We start from the raw sequence: 25,993 nt of genomic DNA on the forward strand, positions 1-25,993 counted from the left end.
AAGAGCCAGGAAATTATTTTTACTGTGGGCACAATGTCAGAAAAGTCATACATTTATTTAAGGTAACAAAGATAACAAAAAGGAAAAGGTGAAAAATACGGGGAAGGACTCTCACAGAAGAAAGTTATAAGAGTCTGAAGAAGATTGTGACACTCATATCTTAAACTCTGATTTTGGCAGGAAGATTTATTACATCTGCAGCTAGAGGAGCTTAATAAACAAAATGTGCAAAGGGACATGCATTATGTTTTAGAATAAAAATGTCCATTTTTTCCATGGAGTGATAAACTTTCATCTTGGCCTAAGAAGGTGAATAAGCCATCCCGAGATGGGAAAGCACCATTTTTATTATTTGAAATGTTAGCAAACCCACAGTAAGCAGCACAGAGATGCAATATTGCTATGTAGCGCAAGTTGAAGCTTGAAAAAAGTAACACAATATTTTTTTTCGAACAACTTTAATTAAAAAGCTTTATTGGAAAAAGTTCATATAGTATTTCCATTATACAGAATTTAAAAACTTGCAGACAATGAAAATACCACATTATTATTATATTAATGTTGCAGTTGCATGACATTCCACCTAATCTGATGATGTCAAAGACTTCAGCCGGGGAATCAAGCAGTATAAAACCAGGTCTTGATGGAGGCAAGCAAGTCATCTCTGGCACTTGATAATGTTAAGTAATTATGCCATCTAATCAATGTAATTTGTACCTTTTGCTCTCTTGCAATAAACTATGCCTTGTTATGCAAGACAAGTGCCTCCTCTTGCTAAGACTCCCAGTGGTCTATCCTTTACCACTTATCATTAAACAAGCCCTCAGACTTAGTATAGAAAGGATGATTAATGACAACACTATACTTCAGTCAGCCAGAACCTAATACAACAGAACTCAGTATGAAAAATAATTATTTATATTGTATACATTTATAGTTAAATTTAAGTTTGTACAAAAACACTTCCAAATAGTTTACTCTCTGAAATGTCCACTCACCAGAAAGAGCCAACAAGAACACTAAGCAATCAATCTTCAAGTAATGTTGCTAAATGCTGCTTAATGTTGACTAATAACATAATATTAATTACCTATTTTATAGAAGTTTGTAATTTGTAAATATAGATGAATAGGAATGATAAAATACTCTAATGATAGGTAGATGAAGTTAAAAATGGACCACAATGTGGTAAGTAGAAAGACTAGGAAAAGCAGTTTTTAAATAGAAAGTTATATCAGAAATGACAAAAAATATTAAATGCTGATAATGCAGCAACTAAAGTGTAGGAAAATGCTCCGAGAAAGGAAATTGTGATATAAATCGGAAATCAAATTTCCAGTAACAGCAGAACAGGAAGCTAAATGTAAAACAAATTATGGCTGACATGGTGACGTAAAGATTGAAGGTCCTGAATTTTCTAGAATGCTATATTATGTCTGAAGATCATAAATCATATGCCCGTTTACTTTGAACCTTTTGTACAATATTTTATACGATAGAATGGCTTTTTGATGGAGTGAACGAACATCTGAACAACAGGTATTTTGAGCCTTTGACATCTTTACGCCAAATTTCGAGAATTTGTTGTTTCTTTCATCATTATCATGAATCTCTTCCTGAACCCTAGAATCTAATGTCCTTCATGACAATACATCATCCTCACCGAATGATTAGCACAGGAAGTACGAATTGGCCCCAAAGAAAAACAAACATTTCCAGAGAAACTCAGCAGATCTGATAACATCTGTGGACAGAAATGTTTTAAGTCCAACGACTCTTCACCAGTACATTTGTTTTGTTTCAGAATTCTAGCATTCACAAATCTTCATTTTATTTGAATGAATTGTTCCCATTTGGTTTAGTATGGACTGTGATGCAGTCAAACAAAATCCAGAGACTGACAGTATTTCTCGAGGATAACGAGTGATTAAGCCTATTTCATCAGGTGGATTTTCCATCTCTTTTCTGTGCAATTTATTCAATCCTGCTACTGTTATATACATCCATTCTTTCCAGTTCTTACCTTCTGCAAAGCAGAGAAAATTACCTCAAAGGCTGAGCCACTCTAAGTTACCAATCTCCATTGTTGGCAAATTCTGCCAAACTTATTATATCGTTTTAACAACAAAGTGTGATTTATCGTCTTAAGTACAAAATGACTTCTACTGGATATGAAAATTTACTTCAGAATGCCACTGTTTTCAGCAAAGAAACAGGAATTAACTTGAAGGGAAAAAGTTACTTGACAAATCTATTCAAAAAAATCAGTATTGTTTTGAAAAGGTAATCATATTGAAAAAATAAAATATATTGTGTGTCTGTTCAATGTGAAAAAGAAAACACCCCTTCACTATCTGGGGAATGAATTTCTGAAGTCTCATGAACATTGTGACAAGAATATGGGATTATTTCAACCAAGATTTACAAGAATGTTGCTAGGATTGGAGGATTTGATCTATAGGGAGAGGCTAAATAGGCTGGGTCTGTTTTCCCTGGAGTGTCAGAGGCTGTGCGATGACCTTATAGAGGTTTATAAAATCATGAAGGATTTTATAAAGACTTTATAATAGACAAAGACTTTTCCCTGTGGTGTAGGAGTCCAGAATGAGAGGCCATAGGTTTAGGGTGAGAGGGGAAAGATATAAACAGGATTAAAGGGGCTACCTTTTCACACAGAGGGTGGTGTGTGTATGGATAGAGCTGCCAGAGGAAATGGTGGAGGCTGGTGCAATTGCAACATTTAAAAGGCATCAGGATGGGGATATGTATAGGAAACATATATAGGGATATGGGCCAAGTGATAGCAAATGTAATTGGATTAAGTTGGGATATCTGATCAGCATGGACAAGTTGTACCGAAGGGTCTATTTTCGTGCTGTACAGCTCTATGACTCTATGACTAAATTATGCTTAGCCTCCTTTCCTCCATAAGATTTAAAAACAGCACTTATATGAAAGATTCTATTTTCAGAATTTTTTGATGTTTTGACAGTGCCTTCTGCTTCCAAAGTCATGAAGGAAAGCAACAAAAAATCAATTTCTGGACATTTCAAATGTGCTAATGGAATATTGATTACCTGAAGGTTTCAGATATACACATTATGCAGATGAGATAAAATACTCAATCTACCTTTCTGCTACAGTATATAAATTTTAGGTGGTGTAATAAAAATAAATCCTAACTTTGAATACAAATTAAAACTTCCATTCTCCAAAGACTAATTGAAAGGACAAAATCTCAGCAAATCTCACACAATAATCTGCATCTAATAAAGATAAAATATTTTTTCAGATATGAGAATATTTCTCATTGCTCAAATACTGTGCACTATGTAACAGGGGATTAAAAGTGAAAAAAAACACTGAATTTTTGTTGTCCCGTCTAAATTTATCATATTTATGTGATTATTTCCTGAACCCTAGTATAATGTCCCTTGCAATGTGGTTTGCTCACCATTTGTTCCTGCAGTTGTTGGTGGGATTTGGGAATATAAAATGAACTGGACTTTCCAAACAATGCCAAACTTTTGTTTTACTTGTCTCAATTCAAAGACTTATGTGGGCTTTTGCATTGGAATTTCCCATCAGCTAATTACCCAAATGACAAGTATCCTCTACACAGCCAGTGTGACTGAGGAAGACTATTGTGAATTTCCTGAATGAATCAGGACAAAGAATTATTAATGAACAGTGTAGAGTCTGATCCAAGAACTGACTCCTAAATTTGATATATTATTCAATGTGAAATCAGGTGCAGAATGGGCAACAAAGAGAATTGGATTGGAAACAAAACAAGGAAAAAGAGAGGAAAAAATATTTTTTTAAAATCTCAAACAATAATTACAGTCCAAGGGGAAGAAACTCTATTTTTTAAAATTAACTTTTCAGTGCTCGAGAGTACAATTTACAACAATTAAGAGTTTGCTCATTTTATCATCTTTTCAAGATTGCCAGAAGTTGCTGTCCAATTAGAGTGTAAAAAGCAGTGAGCACTGGTACTGTCACATTATTTTTACCTTAACATGTGATTCAATATGTCACTTTTGTTACATTAAAAACATTTCTGAGAAGACACAATTTGTTTAAAGACTTCTGCATGAGAACATATGCAATTAAACCAATCTAAAAGGAGAAGCAATATCTTAGAGTGTACGACAGGTGGTTGGTTGACAAGTAGGTGTGATGACAAAGGCATTGCCATGCAGAATGCACTCATCGATAATGATAGACAGGTAAATGCAATTTTTGTTTAAATTTAAACTTCTTTGATTAATCTAGGCATTGCACTGAGGGATGAACCAGGGAATAGCTGTCGCTATTAAAATGAAACAGGTGTAATGTATGCAAGTGCTTTATAATGTTAAATTAGGATATAATAATGTAAAATATTACATTATTATATGGTGTGATATTTTACATTATTATAATTTTACATTATTAAAATATTACATTATTATATTCTATTATAAAAGAATAGAATATAATAATATTACATTATTGTATTCTATCTTTTATCTAGCATGCATGAAAACGCCTGCTCAATAAAAGCATTGACAAATTACGACTTGTTTTCAGCAATCCCCTGGTTCTGTACTAAAAGTTGTAAAATTGGAAAAGCTGGGAAATGCATTTACGGTCATATTTTTAAAACATATTATTTAACATTTATCAATGAAATATACATATTTATTAAAGCAAAAAGTTTATAAAATTTGTTACTCTATTCTTGGTGCCTCTTGTCAATGAAGGATAATAAAATTTATCATGTCAGCAGTCACAAAAAAATTGGTTGAAATTCAATTTAATCAATATCTGGTTCCAATATAACATAACCTTCAAGACCCCATAGTCATGTTGCATCTTTCAGATCTTCAGAATCCCCCAGATTGTTCTGCAACCAAAAAAAATATTTTTTTCATTAAAACAAAATAGTTATGTGTAATGTAGAATAATGTGGCAATGAAACTGCACACACACTAGATTCAATAAATCAACTATACAACTACTTTGGTGGTGCTGACTGAGGAATGCATATTGGCCATGATATCAAGAGAACTTTCCTAATCTTCTTCCAGGAATGTCATGTTTGTATATTTTGTATGTTTCTTTCAATTAGTTTGAAAAGACTATTTGAGTGTAATAGGGCAGAAGAAGAACAGCAGTTCAACTCATTCAGCACTCCCTGAACTAAGATATAAGCCAACTCATACAAAGGGGGTATCTTGCTGAGAAAGATGGATGGAAAGTTGCCATGAATATAAACAGGAAATCTTACTTTAGAAACAAAAACAGAAATTGCTGGAAAAGCTCAGCAGGTCTGGTAGCAATTGTGGAAAGAAATCAGAGTTAGTGTATCGAGTCAAGTGGCTCTTCCTCAGAAGGGTTACTTGACCTAAAATGTTAAGCCTGATTTCTTTTCATATATGCTGCCAGACTTGCTGAGCTTTTCCATCAATTTCTGTTTTTTTGTTTCTGATTTACAGCATTCACAGTTCTTTCATTATTTGTTGAATATCACTTTATACTTTTATCATACTGCAGCGATTGGAGGAAAACTACAGTCCAAAGGCATTGGAGGTTACAAGATGATCACTGCACAATATTTGTGGAACAATCCTACAACTAATGAGTCTGATCTAAACACTGCTGTCCTATCATATCTATCTGGGAATGGTGGTAGATGATTAAGCTAACAGAAAGGCATGCTCCACAAATATCCCTGCCTCAACACTGGGCAAACCCAGTACATCAGTGCAAAAGACACAGCAAAAAAAAAATTGCACCTATCTTCAGCTATAAGTTCCAAGTGGACAATCTGTCCCAGCCTTCTTGTGAGGTTCAGAGCATCACAGAAATGGGTGAAGGCATTGAATCCTGCCAAGTCTATGGGTGCCGAAAATATTCCCATATTCAATAGTACATATTCCAACAACAGTACTGGAGACATGTGCTGAAACTTGCCACACCTCAGGCCAAGCTGTTCCAGTACAACTACAACACTAGCATTTACCTGACAATGAGGAAAATTGACCAGGTATTTACACAAAAAACAGGACAAATCTAATTCATCAATTTACTCTTTATTGTCAGTAATGTGATGAAGATATCTTTAACAGTGCTATCAAGCAACACTAACTAAGTGACAACCTGCTCACTGATGTTCAGATTGAGTTCTGCCAGGGTCAGATAACCTCCTCAGCTCAGGAATCAGCTTCATAAGCCTTCTCTGAACTGGTTCCAATGCAGTTATAACAGGCCAATCTGCCCAAATGTTTACACCTTGTGACCAAGGGGATGGAAAAACCCACCTCTAGTTTGGCCCAGGGCTTGACACAGAGCCTGGAACCCTTCATCTCCAATGTGGTGAAGCTAATTACTGATTACAACCAGAGGTTCCTAGAGCCCAACATCATGTTGTCTGATGACTGAAGTTGCAGATTCCAGGAACATCAAAGTGCAGCAATATCAAACTCAAATCCCTTCTATTACACAACTATCCTCTTCCATGAAATGACATGCCACTGAATCGAAAGTTTAGGCAATTGCCGAGGTGATTCTAAGTTCTCTAGTGGGAAGCACTTGTGGTATTTTCATGTGCCTCGAGATCTGTCATCCAGTAGATATGCACATACTCTGTACACATATCCTGAGAGACTGGTTTGACAATCGTAGAGCAGGAACTGACTGACTTTCTGCAAGTGATGCCATTCCTGATCCCTTGCCCATCATTGTTCTACTGTCAGCCTGCAGCCCACATCACCCAAGCCTGTACTGAGATGGCAGGTTTGTTATGGCACAGTGGTAGTATCCTGACCTTTGAGCCAGAAAGCTAACTTCAAGTCCCACATGCTCCAGAGGTGTGTCACAACACATTTGAACACATTGATTTATAAATATTTATGCTGAGATGGCGCAGAATGAAATGGGCCTATTATGGTATAGCACCTCTTGAGGGCTCAGTAAGATATCTTATACCTTGCTGTATTCTGATCCTCAGCAGTCATTCACCTTACATGCAGCTGCCCCTTGCATCCATTCCAGAGAAAATATTACAGCAGGCACGAGCAGACAATAAGAATAAGCGTCAGGATGACTAGCTTATATTTCTAAATGCTGAAAGTTGTGTCACCATTTTGTCATTCAATTTTTGCCCCAAGCAAAGAGTCACCATCTTTAGTGGTTAGTGTTGAATACAAGAATTAGAGGGTTTTGTTCATTCTTCATGGGGATGAAACTGAAAAGATTAAATCCAAATGGTAGACTTTTTGATGGATCCCAAGTCATTGAAACTGAAACATGTTCTAAGTCTGATGATGGAGGAAATCATACAAAATATATCATCAATTAGATGGTGGCAACCATCTCTTTCAGGCAAAATTTATTTTCAACTCTCTTGTGCTTCCTCTAGTTTACCACCTCCTCTTCTGGCTCCAAAGCTTGACCTTATCATATAATAAGTTGTGATAAAGACTGACCTCTCATGATTGCTATGCAGTAAGTCGCTATGAGTCCACATTCTGGATCAGTAGTCCTGGAAGAGCAGCTCGTTGGATGCTGCCTGAACTGCTGTGCTCTTCCAGCAACAATGATCCAGAATCTGGTTTCTAGCATCTGCAGTCATTGTTTTTACCGCCGTGAGTCCACAGTCCATCTTGTCTCCTGTTGCTCTCTCCACCAGCATCTGCTTTTGCTCATTTGACATCATCTCCTCCACTACTCTTCTGGACAAAGGAAACACGAAGCAAGATCTCCATGATCAAACATTCCTTTTCTCCTGGTTACACTAATAACCTCTCCAGCAATGTACAATACCAAAGCACTCGCTGTCTTTAGATAAATTATCAGAGAATTTCCAGCATAAATGTTGATAAACCATTGGTGAAGACTGAGCATATTGTCGAACAATGTGCATCAGAACTCTCATTCAAATGCAATATCGTCAGTCAATGGCAATCAACAAATGAATGCAGAAATGTGAACACGGCTTAAACTGCACTAACCAATCTCACCAACAATTTCTTTGGTCCTAATCAAGAGGCAGCTGTTAGAAGCGCGAGGGAATCATAGCACTGACTAGTAAATTGTAGTCCAACCTCATTAGTGAAAATTAGGGCACAACTTGTAGCCAGAACTTTATCCACAGGACAGTCAGTGTGTGTGTGTGTGTGTGTGTGTGTGTGTGTGTGTGTGTGTGTGTGTGTGTGTGTGTGTGTGTGTGTGTGTGTGTTTCATGCCATTGCCAAGATGGCATCTTGAACTAAAGACAGGTGAACTAAACATTGTAACACAAGAGCCTTTCTTAGCCACCTAAACAAAAAAAATCTTTACTGTCTAAAACATCAGGAGATGTAGCTTCCTTGATACGTCAAATCCAACATTTATAAAATATTTTCTCAATGCTATTATCTCTTCATGAGATGTGATACCAGAATTAAAAGTAATTGAAAAAAAAGCTTAAAAAAACAAAAATGATTTCCACCAATTCAAAGAGCAACAAATAAACACAGTTTCAAAGCAAAATAAGATGAACAATAGCTTCAAATAGGTTCATCTCTTCTTTGACAGAAATAAAAGTCTTTTAGCCTTTATCCAATGTAGAGCTGCGTGTATTTTTTATTGGTTATTAATTTATTTTAAGCATTGCAGGAATTCATTTAAGATCCTTTAAGATATGCAGTTAAGTAGATATTTACTCTATTTTTATCCAATCTTGCCTGGTTATAATTATACAGAAACAACCTATTATTGACAAGTTTGCTTTCCCATAATATCTATGCATATGTTTTCTGGTCTATTGCTGCAATTTCCAAGGAGACTTCATCAGAGTCTTTTCAAATTTCCATCCATTTTCTGTTCTCTTACACCATCATTCATTCCAGTTGATTGCCCATTTTATAATGCTAATTGTGGGTGTACGGTTTTAGGTTTCTTACTGTCAGGTGGTCAGTGGGACTATGGGATATTTTTAATCGAATGTGACAGCTGATGGAGCTGATCTCATTGAAAAGACACACGATATGGGCAGTGAATGAATGTAGTGACCCTCAATGAACATATTAATGGACACCATTATTCAAACTCCAAGTATCATTATATAAAAAAGACAAAACTAAATCTAAATCTGCTTTAAGTAATTTTGTTTGCAGTAACTTCTGTACCAAACATTGTGAATAACAATAAGTTGACATTTTGCCTTGCACATTCCAAAAGGTCTGTCTGATATCAGAACAAACTTCGAATTAATAAAATCACTTCTGCATTTATTTTTTAATAGTCTGCACAGAATAATATGAAAACAATGCTATTTAATGATTTAAATCTATCTTGCATTACAGGAAATAGACCCGCCAATCTTAGTTCAGCAACAAAAGAGGTACATGATATTAGAACTATATAAAGATAAATAGTATCATATTGGTGACAATCTATTCATTGTACAAATGTTAATGTTTTTCTACTGTCTGTGTTGATATCTTTCATTAACAAAAATAAAAATACTGCATGTACAACAATATCATCAACTGACCATAACATGACAATAGTTTTAGAAATGGTAACATAAGCACACATCTTTATACAGTTTTTGTGGAAACTACTGAAACAGAACCTCCACTGCAGAATGAAAGAAAAATCACGTTATTTTCTTAGGTTGACTGTGGTGCCCAGCTGGGTTTATTTTCTTCAAAATAACCAATTAATTCAGTCACTGTTATGTACAGTTTATATTTAATGCTTCTCTAGTGTTACTTACACTTCACAAGAACTTGACATAAAAATTGCTGTACTACTCAAAACTCAAGATCCTTCACGATTTTCAAATGTGTGCTGAGCAAACATCCAGAGCAACATATTTTCACATGACTTAAGTTTGTTGACTTCTTCAGTATAACTCTAATGCTGTGCTTCAACCGATTAAAAGGTTCACAGAACTTTTCTTAAACTGCCTTAGCATTTTTTAAACTTACCATACATGGGTATAAATGCTGTGATACAATAGACACTGTGACTCACATTCTTCAAATATTTCAGTTTTTAACTGTGTAATTTCCCCTCGAAATGGAGATTCAATTGGGAAAGACAACACAGTGCTATGGTCTGGTTAGAACTGATGCTACAACACTCAGTGTCTCACCATACAAAAGGCAGTATCTACATCTTGAAGACAGAATGAAAAGAAAATAGACGTTTGCTCATTCTTCACTGGTTACATCCATTTCCTACTCTGGAACTATATCAAACAAATTCTGCAATACAAAAATATTCCTTTTATCATATATTTGTACAAGAGCAGTAACTCACAAATACCTTAACTCAGAAACTAGGAACACTTTCTCGCAAATGAGCACAAACAATAAAAGCTGAGCAACTACAGTAGCCTTTAGTTTAATATTCTGGGGACATACATTTGAATCCCATCATTACAGTTCCTGAGATTTGAATTCAATAAAATCTGCAATTAAATTTGGAATTAAAAGCTGGCCCAATGACAACCCTGGAACCACTGTTAATTGTTATAAAAGCCCATTGGATTCACTAATGTCCTTTCAGGAAGAAAACTTAGTGTTTATTGGTCTAGATTAGAGTGGTGCCGGAAATACACAGCAGGTCAGGCAGCAGCCAAGGAGCAGGAAAATCGATGTTTCGGGCTCGATTCTCCAGCATCTGCAGTCTTCACTTTTGCCTAGTTTATTTGGTCTAGCCAACTTGCAACTCCAGACTCAAATGCAATGTTTGTTAACAAATCTCTGAAATGGCCCGGCAATCCATTCAGTTGTATCATATCATTATGAAGTCTGAACAAAGAATGGAACTGGATAGACCACAAGCATTGACATGGTCATTGGAAACAATCACGGCAGATGACCTTACAAAGTCCGCCTTACTAATATTTTGGAGGTTGTATCAGAATTGGGAGCACTGTCCCACAACTAGTCAAGCAAAAGCCTGATGGAATATACTCATGGAATTATAAATCATAGACATTATCCCAGGCACCACCATCACCATCCCTGGATACGTCCTGTCCCACCCAAAGGACAGGATAGACCCAACAGAAGTGGCAGCATAGCAGTAACTAGTTTGGAATAGGCTTGAGTGTCTTTCCCACTAAATATCCTGTTGATTATCACTTATTGTAAGGTCCCTGTAAATAGCATGGCTGTCGAGATGTTCCACATGTGCTGCTTTGTGTGTTGAAACATTTAAGCTGCTGCTGTACATGGACTTTGCGGGAGCAATAATTACTGGAAACATAGCTCTTTGGTTGAAATTAGTACTCTTCTGTTTTTAACACTATTCAGAGGAAGCAATGGGGTTGGCAAAGGAATTGTGCAAACTCTGGGCAGGGACTTGGAAGCACTATTATTGACTGAGGTAGCTGAGTCCTAAAGCACATAGCTGTTGGTTCTGTGACAGATAGTGATGGAACCAACAAGAGGGAATATTGTACTTGGTCTCGTCTGTACCAATCTACCTGTCACAGATTCATGTGTCCATGGCAGTGTTGGGAGGAGTAATTACCACACTGTCCTTGTGAAGATGAAAGCCCATCCTCATGCTGAGGATACAATCCACCATCACGTGTGGCATTGCCATCGTGCTAAATGGGACAGATTCAAAATCGGGTTTCTAAGAGGTGCTTTGGCCATTATCAGCAGCAGAGTTGCATTCAACCACAATCTCACCCTTATGGTCCAGCGTATCCTCACTCTATCATTAACCACCCAGCCAGGAAATCACCTCTTTTTTTTCGTTCATTCATGGGATGAGGGCATCACTGGCTAGGTTAGCATCTGTTGCCCATTCTTAATTTCCCAAAGGGCAGGTAAGAGACAAACACATTGCTGCATCTGGAGTCAAATGTAGGCCAAATCAGGTAAGGATGGCAGCTTCTTTATCTAGGGAACATTAAGTGAACCAGGTGGGCTTTTCCAACAATTGACAATAGATTCATGGTCACCATTACCTTCTAATCCAGATTTTTATTGAATTCAAGTTCTGTAATCTGCTGTGTCAGGATTCAAACCCTGGTCCTCAGACCATTGTCTGAGTCTCTGGATTAACAGACCAGCAATAATAGCACTAAGCTGTTGCCTCCCCTTAGATTCAATGAAGTGTACAGGAAGGCATATCAGAAGCAGAACCAGACAAACTTAACAATGAGGTGTCATAGAGTCATAGAGGTGTACAGCATGGAAACAGACCCTTCAATCTAACTCGTCCATGCCAATCAAATATCTTAACCTAATCTAGTCCCATTTGCCAGCACTTGGCCCATATCCCTCCAAACCCTTCCTGTTCATTTACCCATCCAGATGCCTTCTAAATGCTGCATTGTACCAGCCTCCACCACTTCCTCTGGCAGCTCATTCTATACACATTCTCTGTGTGAAAAAATTTGCCCCTTGGGTCTCTTTTATATCTTTCCCCTTTCAACCTAAACCTATGCCCTCTAGTTCTGGACTCCCCCACCCCAGGAAAAATACCTTGTCTATTTTCCCTATCCGTGCCCCTCATGATTTTATAAACCTCTATAAGTCACCCCTCAGCCTCTGACGGTCCAGAGAAAACAGCCCCAGCCTAACCTCCAACCCTGGCAACATCCTTGTAAATCTTTTCTGAACCCTCTCAAGTTTCACAACATCCTTTCAATAGAAGGAGATCAGAATTGCACACAATATTCCAATATCCTGTACAGCTGCAACATGACCTCCCTACTCCTTTACTCAATGCTCTGACCAATAAAGGAAAGCATACCAAACACCTTTTTCACTATCCTACCTACCTGCGACCCTCAAGGAATTATGAACCTACAATCCAAGGTCTCTTTGTTCAGCAACACTCCTTTGGACTTTACCATTAAGCGTATAAGTCCTGCTAAGATTTGCTTTTCCAAAATGCAGCACCTCACATTTATCTAAATTAAACTCTATCTGCCAATCCTCAGCCCATTGGCCCATCTGATCAAGATCCTATTGTACTCTGAGGTAACCTTCTTCGCTGTCCACTATAACTCCAATTTTGGTGTCATCTGCAAACTTACTAACTGTACCGCCTATGATCACGTCCAAATCATTTATATAAATGACAAAAAGTAGTGGACCCAGCACCGATCCTTGTGGCACTCCACTGGTCACAGGTCTCCAGTCTGAAAAGCGACCCTTCACCAGCACCCTCTGTCTTCTATCTTCAAGCCAGGTTAAGGCACTACATGGGACTAGTTACATGACAAACAGTGGAAGCAGCATATAAAAGACAGGATCAGGTGATCCCAAAATCTATGGATCAGATCTAAGTTCTGCAAGTCTGCCATTTCCTGTTGTGAATGATGGTGGACAATTAAATGACAGAAGGTGAAGTTCCCACTAATATCCCCATCCTCAAATGTAGGGAAGCCATATCAGTGCAAAAGACAAGATTCAAGCATTTGCAAACACCTCCAACCAGAAGTGCTGAGTGTATGATCTATCTGGACCTCCTCCTCAAGTCACCAGCCCCATTGATGTTCATCAAGCACCAAATCTAGTTGCTCCATGTGATATAAAGAACAGTCAAGATACAAGACAATGCAAAGGCATTGGGCTCTGATAACAGTCTGGAAATAGGTTGAAGGCTTTTTATATTGTAATTAGCTGCGTTTAACCAAAGTGTTCAAGTATAGTTCCAATGGCATCCAGAACCAGGAGTCTGAGTACAACGATATCTATTTAGGATTGAGATAGGAAGAACGGGCAGCACGGTGGCACAGTGGTTAGCACTGCTGCCTCACAGCGCCAGAGACCCGGGTTCAATTCCCGCCTCAGGCGACTGACTGTGTGGAGTTTATACATTCTCCCCGTGTCTGCGTGGGTTTCCTCCAGGTGCTCCAGTTTCCTCCCACAGTCCAAAGATGTGCGGGTCAGGTGAATTGGTCATGCTAAATTGCCCATAGTGTTAGGTAAGGGGTAAATGTAAAGGTATGGGTGGGTTGCGCTTCGGTGGGTCGGTGTGGACCTGTTGGGCCGAAGGGCCTGTTTCCACACTGTAAGTAATCTAATAAAAGCAGGGATGTACTTCTGGGGCTCTATAAAGCTCTAGTCAGACCATACTTGGAGTATTGTGTGCAGTTTTATGTGGGCGGCACGGTGGCACAGTGGTTAGCACTGCTGCCTCACAGCGCCTGTAGACCCGGGTTCAATTCCCGACTCAGGCGACTGACTGTGTGGAGTTTGCACGTTCTCCCCGTGTCTGCGTGGGTTTCCTCCGGGTGCTCCGGTTTCCTCCCACAGTCCAAAGATGTGCGGGTCAGGTGAATTGGCCAAGCTAAATTGCCCGTAGTGTTAGGTAAGGGGTAAATGTAGGGGTATGGGTGGGTTGCGCTTCGGCGGGTCGGTGTGGACTTGTTGGGCCGAAGGGCCTGTTTCCACACTGTAAGTCTAATCTAAAATGTCTTCACCCAGAGAGAGGTGAGCCTGTGGAATTCACTATTGCAGGCAGCAGTCGAGACCAAAACATTGAATGGTTTCAAGAAGGAGTTGGATATAGTTAAAAATCACACAACACCAGGTTAGAGCCCAACAGGTTTAATTGGAAGCACACTAGCTTTCGGAACGCCTTCATCAGGTGGTTGTGGAGGACACAATTATAAGGCACAGAATTTATAGTAAAAGGTTACAGTGTGATGTAACTGAAATTATACACTGAAAAATACCTTGATTGTCTGTTGAGTCTTTCATCTGTTTGAATACCATGATAGTTTCACTTCTTTCATGTGTAAACCACAAAACATTTTTTAAAAAGTTGCATTCTCAGGTTAACTGCAATAATTGGTGTTAGCTAGATAATATGTTGAAGGTGTTAGCCCCCTGTGTTCTCTGTCTGTGCTATGATGTTTAGATTGATTCTAATCTAAAAAGTGAGATAACAGAGTTTTACATGAATTCGTACAGTTTTTGAGCAAAGTAGAATGTAACTCTGCATGTACAAATTCACCCCACAAACATATATGTATATGTGTGCATGTGGGTCTTTGTGTGTGTGTGTCTGGGTTGGGGGGTTGTGAGTGTGAGAGAGAGTGTATATGTGTGTGTATGAGAGTGTAGAGTGTCTTAAGTTGGATATAGCAGTTGAATGAATCAAACGAAAAGGGAGAACAAGTTATTGCATTGGATGATCTCCATGATCATAATGAATGGTGGAGCTGGCTTGGAGGGCCGAATGGACTACTACTGCTCGTATTTTCTATGTTTCAATGTTTCTAACTGACATCGTGGAAATCTGGCCAGATATATCCTGTGTACAGAAAGTAGGACAAATTCAAACCAGTGAATTACCATTAGATCAGTCAACTCTTAATCTTTAACAAAGTGATGGAAGAGATTGTGGACACTTGCAAATGAATAATCTACTCATTGATAGTCAATTTGAGTTCCAGCAGGACTACTCAGCTTCTGACTTCATTACAGCCTTGCACCAAACATGGATTCCAAAAATGACATGAGAGTGACAACCTTTGACATGTAGATAGTATGGTATCAAAGAGGCCTAGCGAACTGAGTCAATGGAAATCAAAGGGTATACAATCTGTTAGTGGGAACCATACTTAGGACAAAGAATGATGGTTGTGATTGTCGGAGGTTAGTCATCTTGGCCACAGGACATAACTGCAGGAGTGCCCTAGGATGGTGTCCTCGACACAAACACCTCCAGCTGCTTACAATGTAAATACAGATCATTCCTGTGTTATTCACTGATGCTATACTAAAATATCCTAGCTTTTCTGAAATCATCCAAAACTGGTTTGTTGATTCTTACTGAATGAATGAACAAGATTATACCAACAACATCAATTTAAGATAGCTCAAGAATGTTTACTGCTCCATAATCTTCACGAGTACCCCACTAAGAGAAGGATAACTGAAGATGGCGTTCCACCGATGAAATTTTGGGACAAGCTGAACGATCGCAAGACTAAAGAACTAGAAAAAGCATTCGTGCATAATAGGCTTTGATATTGAGGGAGATTACATTCAGGGTAGCAATAAATTTTAATCAGCGTGCAAATTGGCATAGGGTGCATAAAATTAGGCAGATGACGATGTTGCTGAAAGACTGGTTTGGGAGAAGGCGGTTCCCCGGTTCACGGGCCACTAGCACCAGGATGGAGGCAGGTGGGGGCTGCACTGCTGGAGTAGTCTACGTCTGAACCATGCCAATGCTGGTGTTCTTATAAACTGTATGACTGAGTATGGAGGGTTTCATAGTTGGGACAGTGATCAAATATGGTGAATCAAAGAGTACAGACATGCTCCAAGAGGAAAATACTAGACTAGGCAATAGAGCAATAGTGGTAGACTCTTAAGAAGATATTTCATCATACTCAATTAATATATTTCTACAATGATGAGCAACTCTGAATGAAGAAGCCACATCCTTGGTCAACTGAAGTGTATAGGGAAAGCATTAAACTTAAGGAAAAAGCACATCAATTCACAGGGGTAAATAGAAGGTCAGATGACTCATCAGAATACGAAAAATGACAAAGAATAACTAAAAGGTTCATCAAGAGGGGGAAAGTAGAGTGTGAGAGAAAAATAGCTTGGATTTAAAAACAAGTAGCAAGAATTTCCATAGCTAATTTAAAAGGAAATGAGTAAGTACAATGAGTTTTGCAACACTAGAGACTGAAAATGGGACAGGAAATGGCATATGAAATGAACAAATATTTTGTTTCTGCCTTCACGACAAAGGATAGAAAAACATTTCAATAATAGCTGTAAATAATAAGGTGGAAGAGGAAAATGAACATAGTGAAATTATAATCATGAGGAAAATGGCACTCAACAAACTTAATAGAACTATGGCTGACGAATCTCCCAGCCTAGGTGAACTTCATCCTCGGGCCTTAAAAGGAATTGTTATAACGGAGTAACTGATGCATTTGTATTTTTTTTTCACAGCTCACAAGGTTAAGGAAAGTTACCAGCCGACTGGAAAGTATCAAAAGATAACCCCTCTGTCCAAGAAGTGAGGGAGACAGAAAACAAGAAACTAAAAGCTAGTTGACTTGACATCTATCATAGCTGAAAATGTGCTGCTGGAAAAGCGCAGCAGGTCAGGCAGCATCCAAGGAGCAGGAGAATCGACCTTTCGGGCATGAGCCCTTCTTCAGGAATTAGGAAAGTGTGCCAAGCAGGCTAAGATAAAAGGTAGGGAGGACGGACTTGGGGTAGGGGCATTGGAAATGCGATAGGTGGAAGGAGGTTAAGATGAGGGTGATAAGGCGAGGGTGATAGGCCGGAGTGGAGGTGGACCGGAGAGTCAGGAAGAAGATTATAGGTTAGGAAGGTGGTGCTGAGTTTGAGGGTTGGGACTGAGACAAGGTGGGGGGAGGGGAAATGAGGAAACTGGAGAAATCTGAATTCATCCCTTGTGGTTGAAGGGTTCCTAGGCGGAAGATGAGGCGCTCTTCCTCCAGCCATCGTGTTGCTATGGTCTGGCAATGGAGGAGTCCAAGGACCCACATGTCCTTGGTGGAGTGGGAGGGGGAGTTGAAGTGTTGAGCCACAGGGTGGTTGGGTTGGTTGGTCCGGGTGTCCCAGAGGTGTTCTCTGAAACGTTCCGCAAGTAGGCGGCCTGTCTCCCCAATATAGAGGAGGCCACACTGGGTGCAGCGGATGCAGTAAATGATGTGTATGGAGGTGCAGGTGAATTTGCGGTGGATATGAAAGGATCCCTTGGGGCCTTGGAGGGAAGTAAGGGGGGAGGTATGGATGCGAGTTTTGCATTTCTTGCAGTAGCAGGGGAAGGTGCCGGGAGTGGAGGTTGGGTTGATGGGGGGGTGTGGATCTGACGAGGGAGTCACGGAGGGAGTGGTCTTTTCGGAACGCTGATAGGGGAGAGGAGGGAAATATATCCCTGGTGGTGGGGTCCGTTTGCAGGTGGCGGAAATGACGACGGATGATACGATGTATATGGAGATTGGTGGGGTGGTAGGTGAGGGCCAGTGGGGTTCTGTCCTGGTGGCAATTGGAGGGGCGGGGCTCAAGGGCGGAGGAGCGAGAAGTGGAGGAGATGCGGTGGAGAGCATCGTCGATCACATCTGGGGTGAAATTGCGGTCTTTGAAGAAGGAGGCCACCTGGGATGTTCGGTATTGGAACTGGTCCTCCTACGAGCAGCTGCGGCAGAGACGAAGGAATTGGGAATATGGGATGGCGTTTTTACAGGGGGCAGGGTGGGAGGAGGTGTAGTCTAGGTAGCTGTGGGAGTCGGTCGGTTTATAGTAAATGTCCGTGTTGATTCGATCGCCCGAGATAGAAATGGAGAGGTCTAGGAAAGGGAGGCAGGAGTCTGAGATGGTCCAGGTAAATTTGAGGTCGGGGTGGAAGGTGGTGGTAAAGTGGATGAACTGTTCAACCTCCTCGTGGGAGCACGAGGCAGCGCCGATACAGTCATCGATGTAGCGGAGGAAAAGGTAGGGGGTGGTGCCAGTGTAGCTGCAGAAGACGGACTGTTCCACATATCCTACGAAGTGGCAGGCATAGCTGGGGCACATGCGGGTGCCCATGGCTACTCCTTTGGTTTGGAAGAAGTGGGAGGATTGGAAAGAGAAGTTGTTCAGAGTGAGGACCAGTTCAGTCAGTTGAAGGAGGGTGTCAGTGGAAGGGTACTGGTTGGTACGGCAGGAAAGGAAGAAGCAGAGGGCTTTAAGTCCTTCGTGATGGGGGATGGAGGTGTACAGGGACTGGATGTCCATGGTGAAGATAAGGTGTTGGGGACCGGGAATGCGAAAATCATGGAGGAGGTGGAGGGTGTGGATGGTGTCCGAACGTAGGTGGGGAGTTCTTGGGCTAAGGGGGACAGGACCGTGTCGAGGTATGCAGAGATGAGTTCGGTGTGGCATGAGTAGGCTGAGACAATGGGTCGGCCGGGGCAGTCAGGTTTGTGAATTTTGGGCAGGAGGTAGAAAAAGGCGGTGCGGGGTTGTGGGACTATGAGGTTGGAGGTGGTGGATGGGAGATCCCCTGAGGTGATGAGTTTATGGATGGTCTGGGAGATGATGGTATGAGAGGTGGGGTCATGATCAACTGGAAAAGCGCAGCAGGTCAGGCAACATCCAAGGAGCAGGAGAATCGATGTTTCGGGCATGAACCCTTGTTCAGGAATGAGGAATGTGTGCCAAGCAGGCTAAGATAAAAAGTAAAAGACAAGGGAGGCACGGTAGTAGTTTAGCACACCGACCTTTACACCGCCGAGGCTAAACGCCAGCTCGTGGACACCTCCTCCTACTGCCCCCTTGACCATGACCCCACCTCCCACCACCAAACCATCATCTCCCAGACCATCCATAACTTCATCACCTCGGGGATCTCCCATCCACCGCCTCCAACCTCATAGTCCCACAACCCCGTTTCTACCTCCTGCTCAAAATCCACAAACCTGACTGTCCCGGCCGACCCATTGTCTCAGCCTGCTCCTGCCCCACTGAACTCATCTCTGCATACTTCGACACAGTCCTGTCCCCCTTAGCCCAAGAACTCCACATCTACGTTCGGGACACCACCTACGCCCTCCACCTCCTCCTTGATTTTCACTTCCCCGGTCCCCAACACCTTATCTTCACCATGGACATCCAGTCCGTGTACACCTCCATTCCCCATCATGAAGGACTCAAAGCCCTCCGCTTCTTCCTTTCCCGCTGTACTAACCAGTACCCTACCACTGACACCCTCCTTCGACTGACTGAACTGGTCCTCACTCTGAACAATTTCTCTTTCCAATCCTTCCACTTCCTCCAAACCAAAGGAGTAGCCATGGGCACCCGCATGGGCCCCAGCTATGCCTGCCTCTTCGTCGGATATGTGGAACAGTCTGTCTTCCGCAGCTACACTGGCACCAACCCCCACATTTTCCTCTGCTACATCGATGAGGGTATCGGCGCTGTCTTATGCTCCCATGAGGTTGAACAGTTCATCCACTTTCCCAACACTTTCCACCCCAACCTCCGACTCCTCCCTCCCCTTCCAAGACCTCTCCATTTCTATGTCGGGCGATCGAATCAACACGGACATTTACTATAAACCGACCGACTCGCACAGCTACCTAGACTACACCTCCTCCCACCCTGCCCCCTGTAAAAATGCCATCCCATATTCGCAATTCCTTCGTCTCCACCACATCTGCTCCCAGGAGGACCAGTTCCAATATCGAACAACCCAGATGGCCTCCTTCTTCAAAGATCGCAATTTACCCCCAGATGTGATCGACGATGCTCTCCACCGCATCTCCTCCACTTCCTGCTCCTCCGCCCTTGAGCCCCATCCCTCCAATCGCCACCAGGTCAGAACCCCACTTGTCCACACCTACCACCCCACCAACCTCCATATACATCGTATCATCTGGCGTCATTTCCGCCACCTGCAAACGGACCCCACCGCCAGGGACATATTTCCCTCCCTTCCCCTATCAGCGTTCCGCAAAGACCACTCCCTTCATGACGCCCTCGTCAGGTCCACACCCCCCCCCCACCAACCCAACCTCCACTCTCGGCACCTTCCCCTGCAACTGCAAGAAATGCAAAACTTGCGCCCACACCTCCCCCCCATACTTCCCTCCAAGACCCCAAGGGATCCTTCCATATCCACCACAAATTCACCTGCACCTCCACACACATCATTTACATCCTCTATGTTGGGGAGACAGGCCGCCTACTTGCGGAACATTTCAGAGAACACCTCTGGAACACCCGGACCAACCAACCCAACCACCCCGTGGCTCAACACTTCAACTCCCTCTCCCACTCCACCAAGGACATGCGGGTCCTTGGACTCCTCCATCGCCAGACCATAGCAACACAATGGCTGGAGGAAGAGCACCTCATCTTCCGCCTCGGAATCCTCCAACCACAAGAGATTTCTCCAGTTTCCTCATTTCCTCTCCCCCCACCTTGTCTCAGTCCCAACCCTCAAACTCAGCACCACCTTCCTAACCTACAGTCTTCTTCCTGACCTCTCCACCCCACCCCCACTCCGGCCTATCACCCTCACCTTATCACCTTCACCTTAACCTCCTTCCATCTATCGCATTTCCAATGCCCCTCCCCCAAGTCCGTCCTCCCTACCTTTTATCTTAGCCTGCTTGGCACACTTTCCTAATTCCTGAAGAAGGGCTCATGCCCGAAAGGTCGATTCTCCTGCTCCTTGGATGCTGCCTGACCTGCTGCGCTTTTCCAGCAACATTTTCAGCTCTGATCTCCAGCATCTGCAGTCCTCACTTTCTCCTTTGACATCTGTTATACACAAGGTGTTGGAATCAATCATTAAAGAGATTATAAATGTGCACAAATTGGCAATCTTCAGGTAACTACAAAGAGTCAGGATGGCTTTGTCAAAGGGAAACCATTCTTAAGTAATTTATTGGAGATCTTCAAAGGAATAACATGTTGTGGATAAAGGGAGCCTGTAGATATACTGGACTTGGATTTCCAGAAGGCAGTTGGTAAGGAATCAAAGTTTATTCAAATAAATGCTCAATATTTACCGATTGACATTTAAGCATGCATAGAAGATTTAGCTGGTTGGCAGAAAACAGAGTAAATGAGCAGCAAGAGTTTCTAAGCTATTTTAAAAAGAAATGAGTAAGTAAAGTAAGTATTCAAACACTAGAGATTGAAAATGGGAGTGAGAAAATGGCATATGAAATGAACAAATTGCTTTTCTAAGTTATCAGCTATATGGGTTTATCATAAGATGTTATTTGGTTTTGTGACTGCTTATTATTTCAGAGAATATCTTCGAAACGACTTTGTTTCTGTTTTCTAAGAAAAAAACAGTCATTGTGCACTTCTGCAACTAAGCCTTGGTCTGCTGATTTTTTTGGGGCCTCCAGATTTCCTGTCCATTGCATTTCAGCATCTTTCAAATTGCAGCACTTGGTCCATTGCAGAGACTATAGGATAAAGATTCCACCAACGTGAGTTTGTACAATGCTCAAACCCAAGCAAATTTTAAACGTTTGAGACTTAATCATGAACGAACATAATGGAAGTTGGGCCTTCTGCCTAGTTCAGTTCCAGTTTCTGCCCATCTGGGCTCCATCTCCATCTCCATTTATTGTTTACTCTTCCCGCCTCATCTCTAACATATATACTAACCTCTTCCTAGCTACAATCAGTTGTAAAGAAGGATCACTAGATCGAAAACATCAACTCTGGTTTCTCCTCACAGATCTGCTGAGTTTCCACAATGTCCATTTTTGTCTTGGATTTCCGGCATCCCCAGTTCTTGGGTTTTTCCACAAGCATGGTAATTGGCTGCATCAGTATCGCCCTGTATTTCGTGCACGGGAAAAAATCTGGGCAATGTTTTACAATATTGAGTATGTGCTTATGTAGTACTGTATTGGAACAGCATGATTAGGGCATGGCTAGACATGAAGCACAAATTTTATGCGCTATTGCGAGAATGCTGTCAGGACCCGAAATCTTCTCAGCATCCAGTGTCATTTGGTATTTCTTGAAATACTATGGTGTGAATCAAATGAGTGAATCAATTTTGTTGAAAACTAGTATTTGTGATACTGCGGACTGCATGAGGAGTTTGAAACAGATCATGTGCTCACCTGTTTGGGCTGAAAATGGTTATAGATATCAAAATTGTGTGAAAAGCTCAGCAGGTATGGCAGTATCTGTGGAGAGAAGTCAGAGTGAACATTTCAGGTCACCTGGGACAGCATAGTGGCTGGGATGGCATGGTGGCTCAGTGCTTAGCACTACTACCTCCCAGCCTCAGGGACCTGAATTTGATTCCAGCCTTGGGTGACTGCCTGTGTGGAGTTTGCACATTCTCCCTGTGTTTGTGTGGGTTTTCTCCTGGTTTCCTCTCATAATCCAAAGACATGCAGGTCAGGTGAATTGGCCATGCTGAATAAGCCATAGTGCTCAGGGATGTGTGGGTCTGGGCGGATTATTCTTTGGAGGGTTGGTGTGGGCTGAAGGGCTAGTTTCCATACTGCAGGGATTCTAATCTTCTTTGATTTCGCTCCACAGACACTGCCATATCTCCTGACATTTTGAGCAATTTTGTTTCTGACTTCCTGCATCTGCAATTCATTCCATTTCTTTCAGATATTTTAATCGCGTCTTTGCACCGATGTGCTGGGCTCCCCTATCATTTAGGGAAGGAGGTTTTTCTAGCCCCCATCCTCTTCTTAGTTGTTTATTTGTCCAACATCACTCACAGCTAAAGAGCTTGGATCTGATCCAATGGTTGTGGAATTGTTTAGCCCTGTCTATTCCACGCTGTTTGGCATGGAATACTTCAAGATTGCGATTGTCATTTCACCAAGTTGACACTGCATTTTTAGGTATACTTGGTGCTGCTGTAGCTACAACTTGCCGCACTCTCAATTGAACAAGGGTTGACCTCAAGGTTGAGTTGATAACAATAGTGGAGTGGGGAATATGCCATGCCGCAAGGTTGCAGATTGTTGTTGAAGACAAATGAGCTGCTACTGATGGCTCCCTATTCCCCAAGGATTCCAGTTTTGAATTGCTTGATCTGTTCGATATTTAGCATGTTGGCAGTGCCACACATCATGATTGATGGTATCCTCAGGACTTTATCTCCACAAGGATTTTACAATAGTCAGTTCTACTGATACAACTGCAACAGGTAGCTTGCTTAGGACCTTCACATTGGTTCCCTCACCACTGACAATAGACCTGGTATAACAGCCATGTTCCTTCACGCATGGCAATCTTGCATAATAATCATGCTATTAAGCCATTCTTGATTATGGAAACTGAAGTGCCTCATCCAGAGCATATTCTATAGACTTGGACCCCACACTGCTTCCTCCAAATGGGGCTCCACATGGTGGAGTACCAATTCCTCAATCAAAGAAGTGCATTAGTTGGTAATCAGCAGAGGTTTTCCTTGCCAATATTTTATCTGATGCCATGAAACCGTGGGGTTCAAAGTTAATGAGCTGAAAATGTGTTGCTAGAAAAGCGCAGCAGGTCAGGCAGCATCCAAGGAGCAGGAGAATCGACGTTTGGGGCATGAGCCCTTCTTCAGGAATCAGAGCTGAAAATGTGTTGCTGGAAAAGCGCAGCAGGTCAGGCAGCATCCAAGGAGCAGGAGAATCAACATTTCAGGCATGAGCCCTTCTTCAGGAATGTCATGAAGGTTCAAAGTTAATGTCATGAATTTCCAGGGTAACTCCTTTCTGACTGCACACTGCCACCTAATGCCAGCAATGATGATGGTCGTGTCTGAGACATTAACTGCAGGTTTGATTCCTTGAGCATAACCATTTCAGACTATTGTTTGACTAGCCTGTAGGACAATTCTCCCAGTTTTGGCACAAACCACCACATGTTGGCAAGGAGGACATTGACTGCGAACTCCATGAACTCTCATTATCACTTCTTATAACTCCAAAACTTATCCATCATATACAAGCCACAAATAAGGAGTATGATGGAATCCTTTTCACTTACCTGGTTGAGTGAAGCTCCAACATTTGAGAAGCTTGACACCATCCAGGTCAAAGCAGCCTGCCTGACTGTCACCCTTTCCACCACTTTCAACATTTGCCTACTTTACAACCGACACAGAATTGTAACAGTGTGAGCCATCAAGGTGCACTGAAGTAGCTCTGAAAATGTATTGCTGGTTAAAGCACAGCAGGTTAGGCAGCATCCAAGGAACAGGAAATTCGACGTTTCGGGCCAGAGCCCTTCAAGATTCCAGATGAAGGGCTCTGGCCCGAAACGTCGAATTTCTTGTTCCTTAGATGCTGCCTAACCTGCTGTGCTTTAACCAGCAACACATTTTCAGCTCTGATCTCCAGCATCTGCAGACCTCACTTTTTACTACGCACTGAAGTAGCTCCCCAAGGTACCTCCTACAGCACCTTCCACCCCTTTACTACTTAAGAGGATGTAGACTGTAGACATATAGAACCACCATCACCTACAGATTCCCCTCCAATTAGTCGAGTGGTATGATACAACAGTGACTTGCTGAATCATTTTAGAAGTCATCAACCACATCGTTATGATTCTAGAATCACATGCAGGATGTCAGATTCCCTTTCCTAAAATACATTATTGAACATTCAAAAAGAGTAATGTGGTCGCCATTAGGCTAGACAAAGTGAAAAAAAATCACATAACACCAGGTTATAATCCAATCCAACAGGTTTATTTGGAAGTACTAGCTTTCGGAGCACTGCTCCTTCATCAGGTAGCTGTAGGGCAGGATCATAAGACATAGAACTTGTGGCAAAAAATCTGAGTGTCATGCAACTGAAATGTGTTGCACAACACTGAGATCTTTTTGCTATAAATTTTGCGTCCTATGATCCTGCTCCACAGCTACCTGAGGCAGGACCAGCATGCCGAAAGCTAATGCTTCCAAATAAACCTATTGGACTATAACCTGGTGTTGTGTGGTTTTTCACTTTCTCTACCCCAGTCCAACACCGGCACTTTCACATCATGGCTCGCATTTAGGCTCGCATTTACTTAAAGCTTTTAATTAATTTAAATTTCACCATCCACCATGGTGAGATTCAAACATTGACCTGAGGTTCTGAATTGCTAGCCCAATGATATTACCAACATCTTTCCACCTAACTACAGGACATTGAGTTCTTTTTCTTGGCTATACCTACTTAAACTGTTCAGCCTTGGTCATTGTCACTTCTATGTACCTGTTCTATCTTATCACCACATGATGGAAACCCCAACTGCTTTGCATCCCAGACCATGGTGAGTTAACTAATTTCAGCGGTTAAGATATGACATTTAACTAAGCTTAAGTTTAAGGAGGTGGTGTATTTTAACAGTATTAAGAACTCTGTGGCTGGTAAGTCATTTTTTATCAAAATGTTTAGCAGAAACCAATTTCATGTGAATTTGTTAATTTGTCAAGGATTTTGGTAATTAAACACTTAAAAGATTCAAATAGAACCTTTAAGATTCAAGGTCATATAGATTCAAACATAATA

Source organism: Hemiscyllium ocellatum, chromosome 17 (assembly GCF_020745735.1).
Source record: "Hemiscyllium ocellatum isolate sHemOce1 chromosome 17, sHemOce1.pat.X.cur, whole genome shotgun sequence".
Lineage (NCBI taxonomy): Eukaryota > Metazoa > Chordata > Chondrichthyes > Orectolobiformes > Hemiscylliidae > Hemiscyllium > Hemiscyllium ocellatum.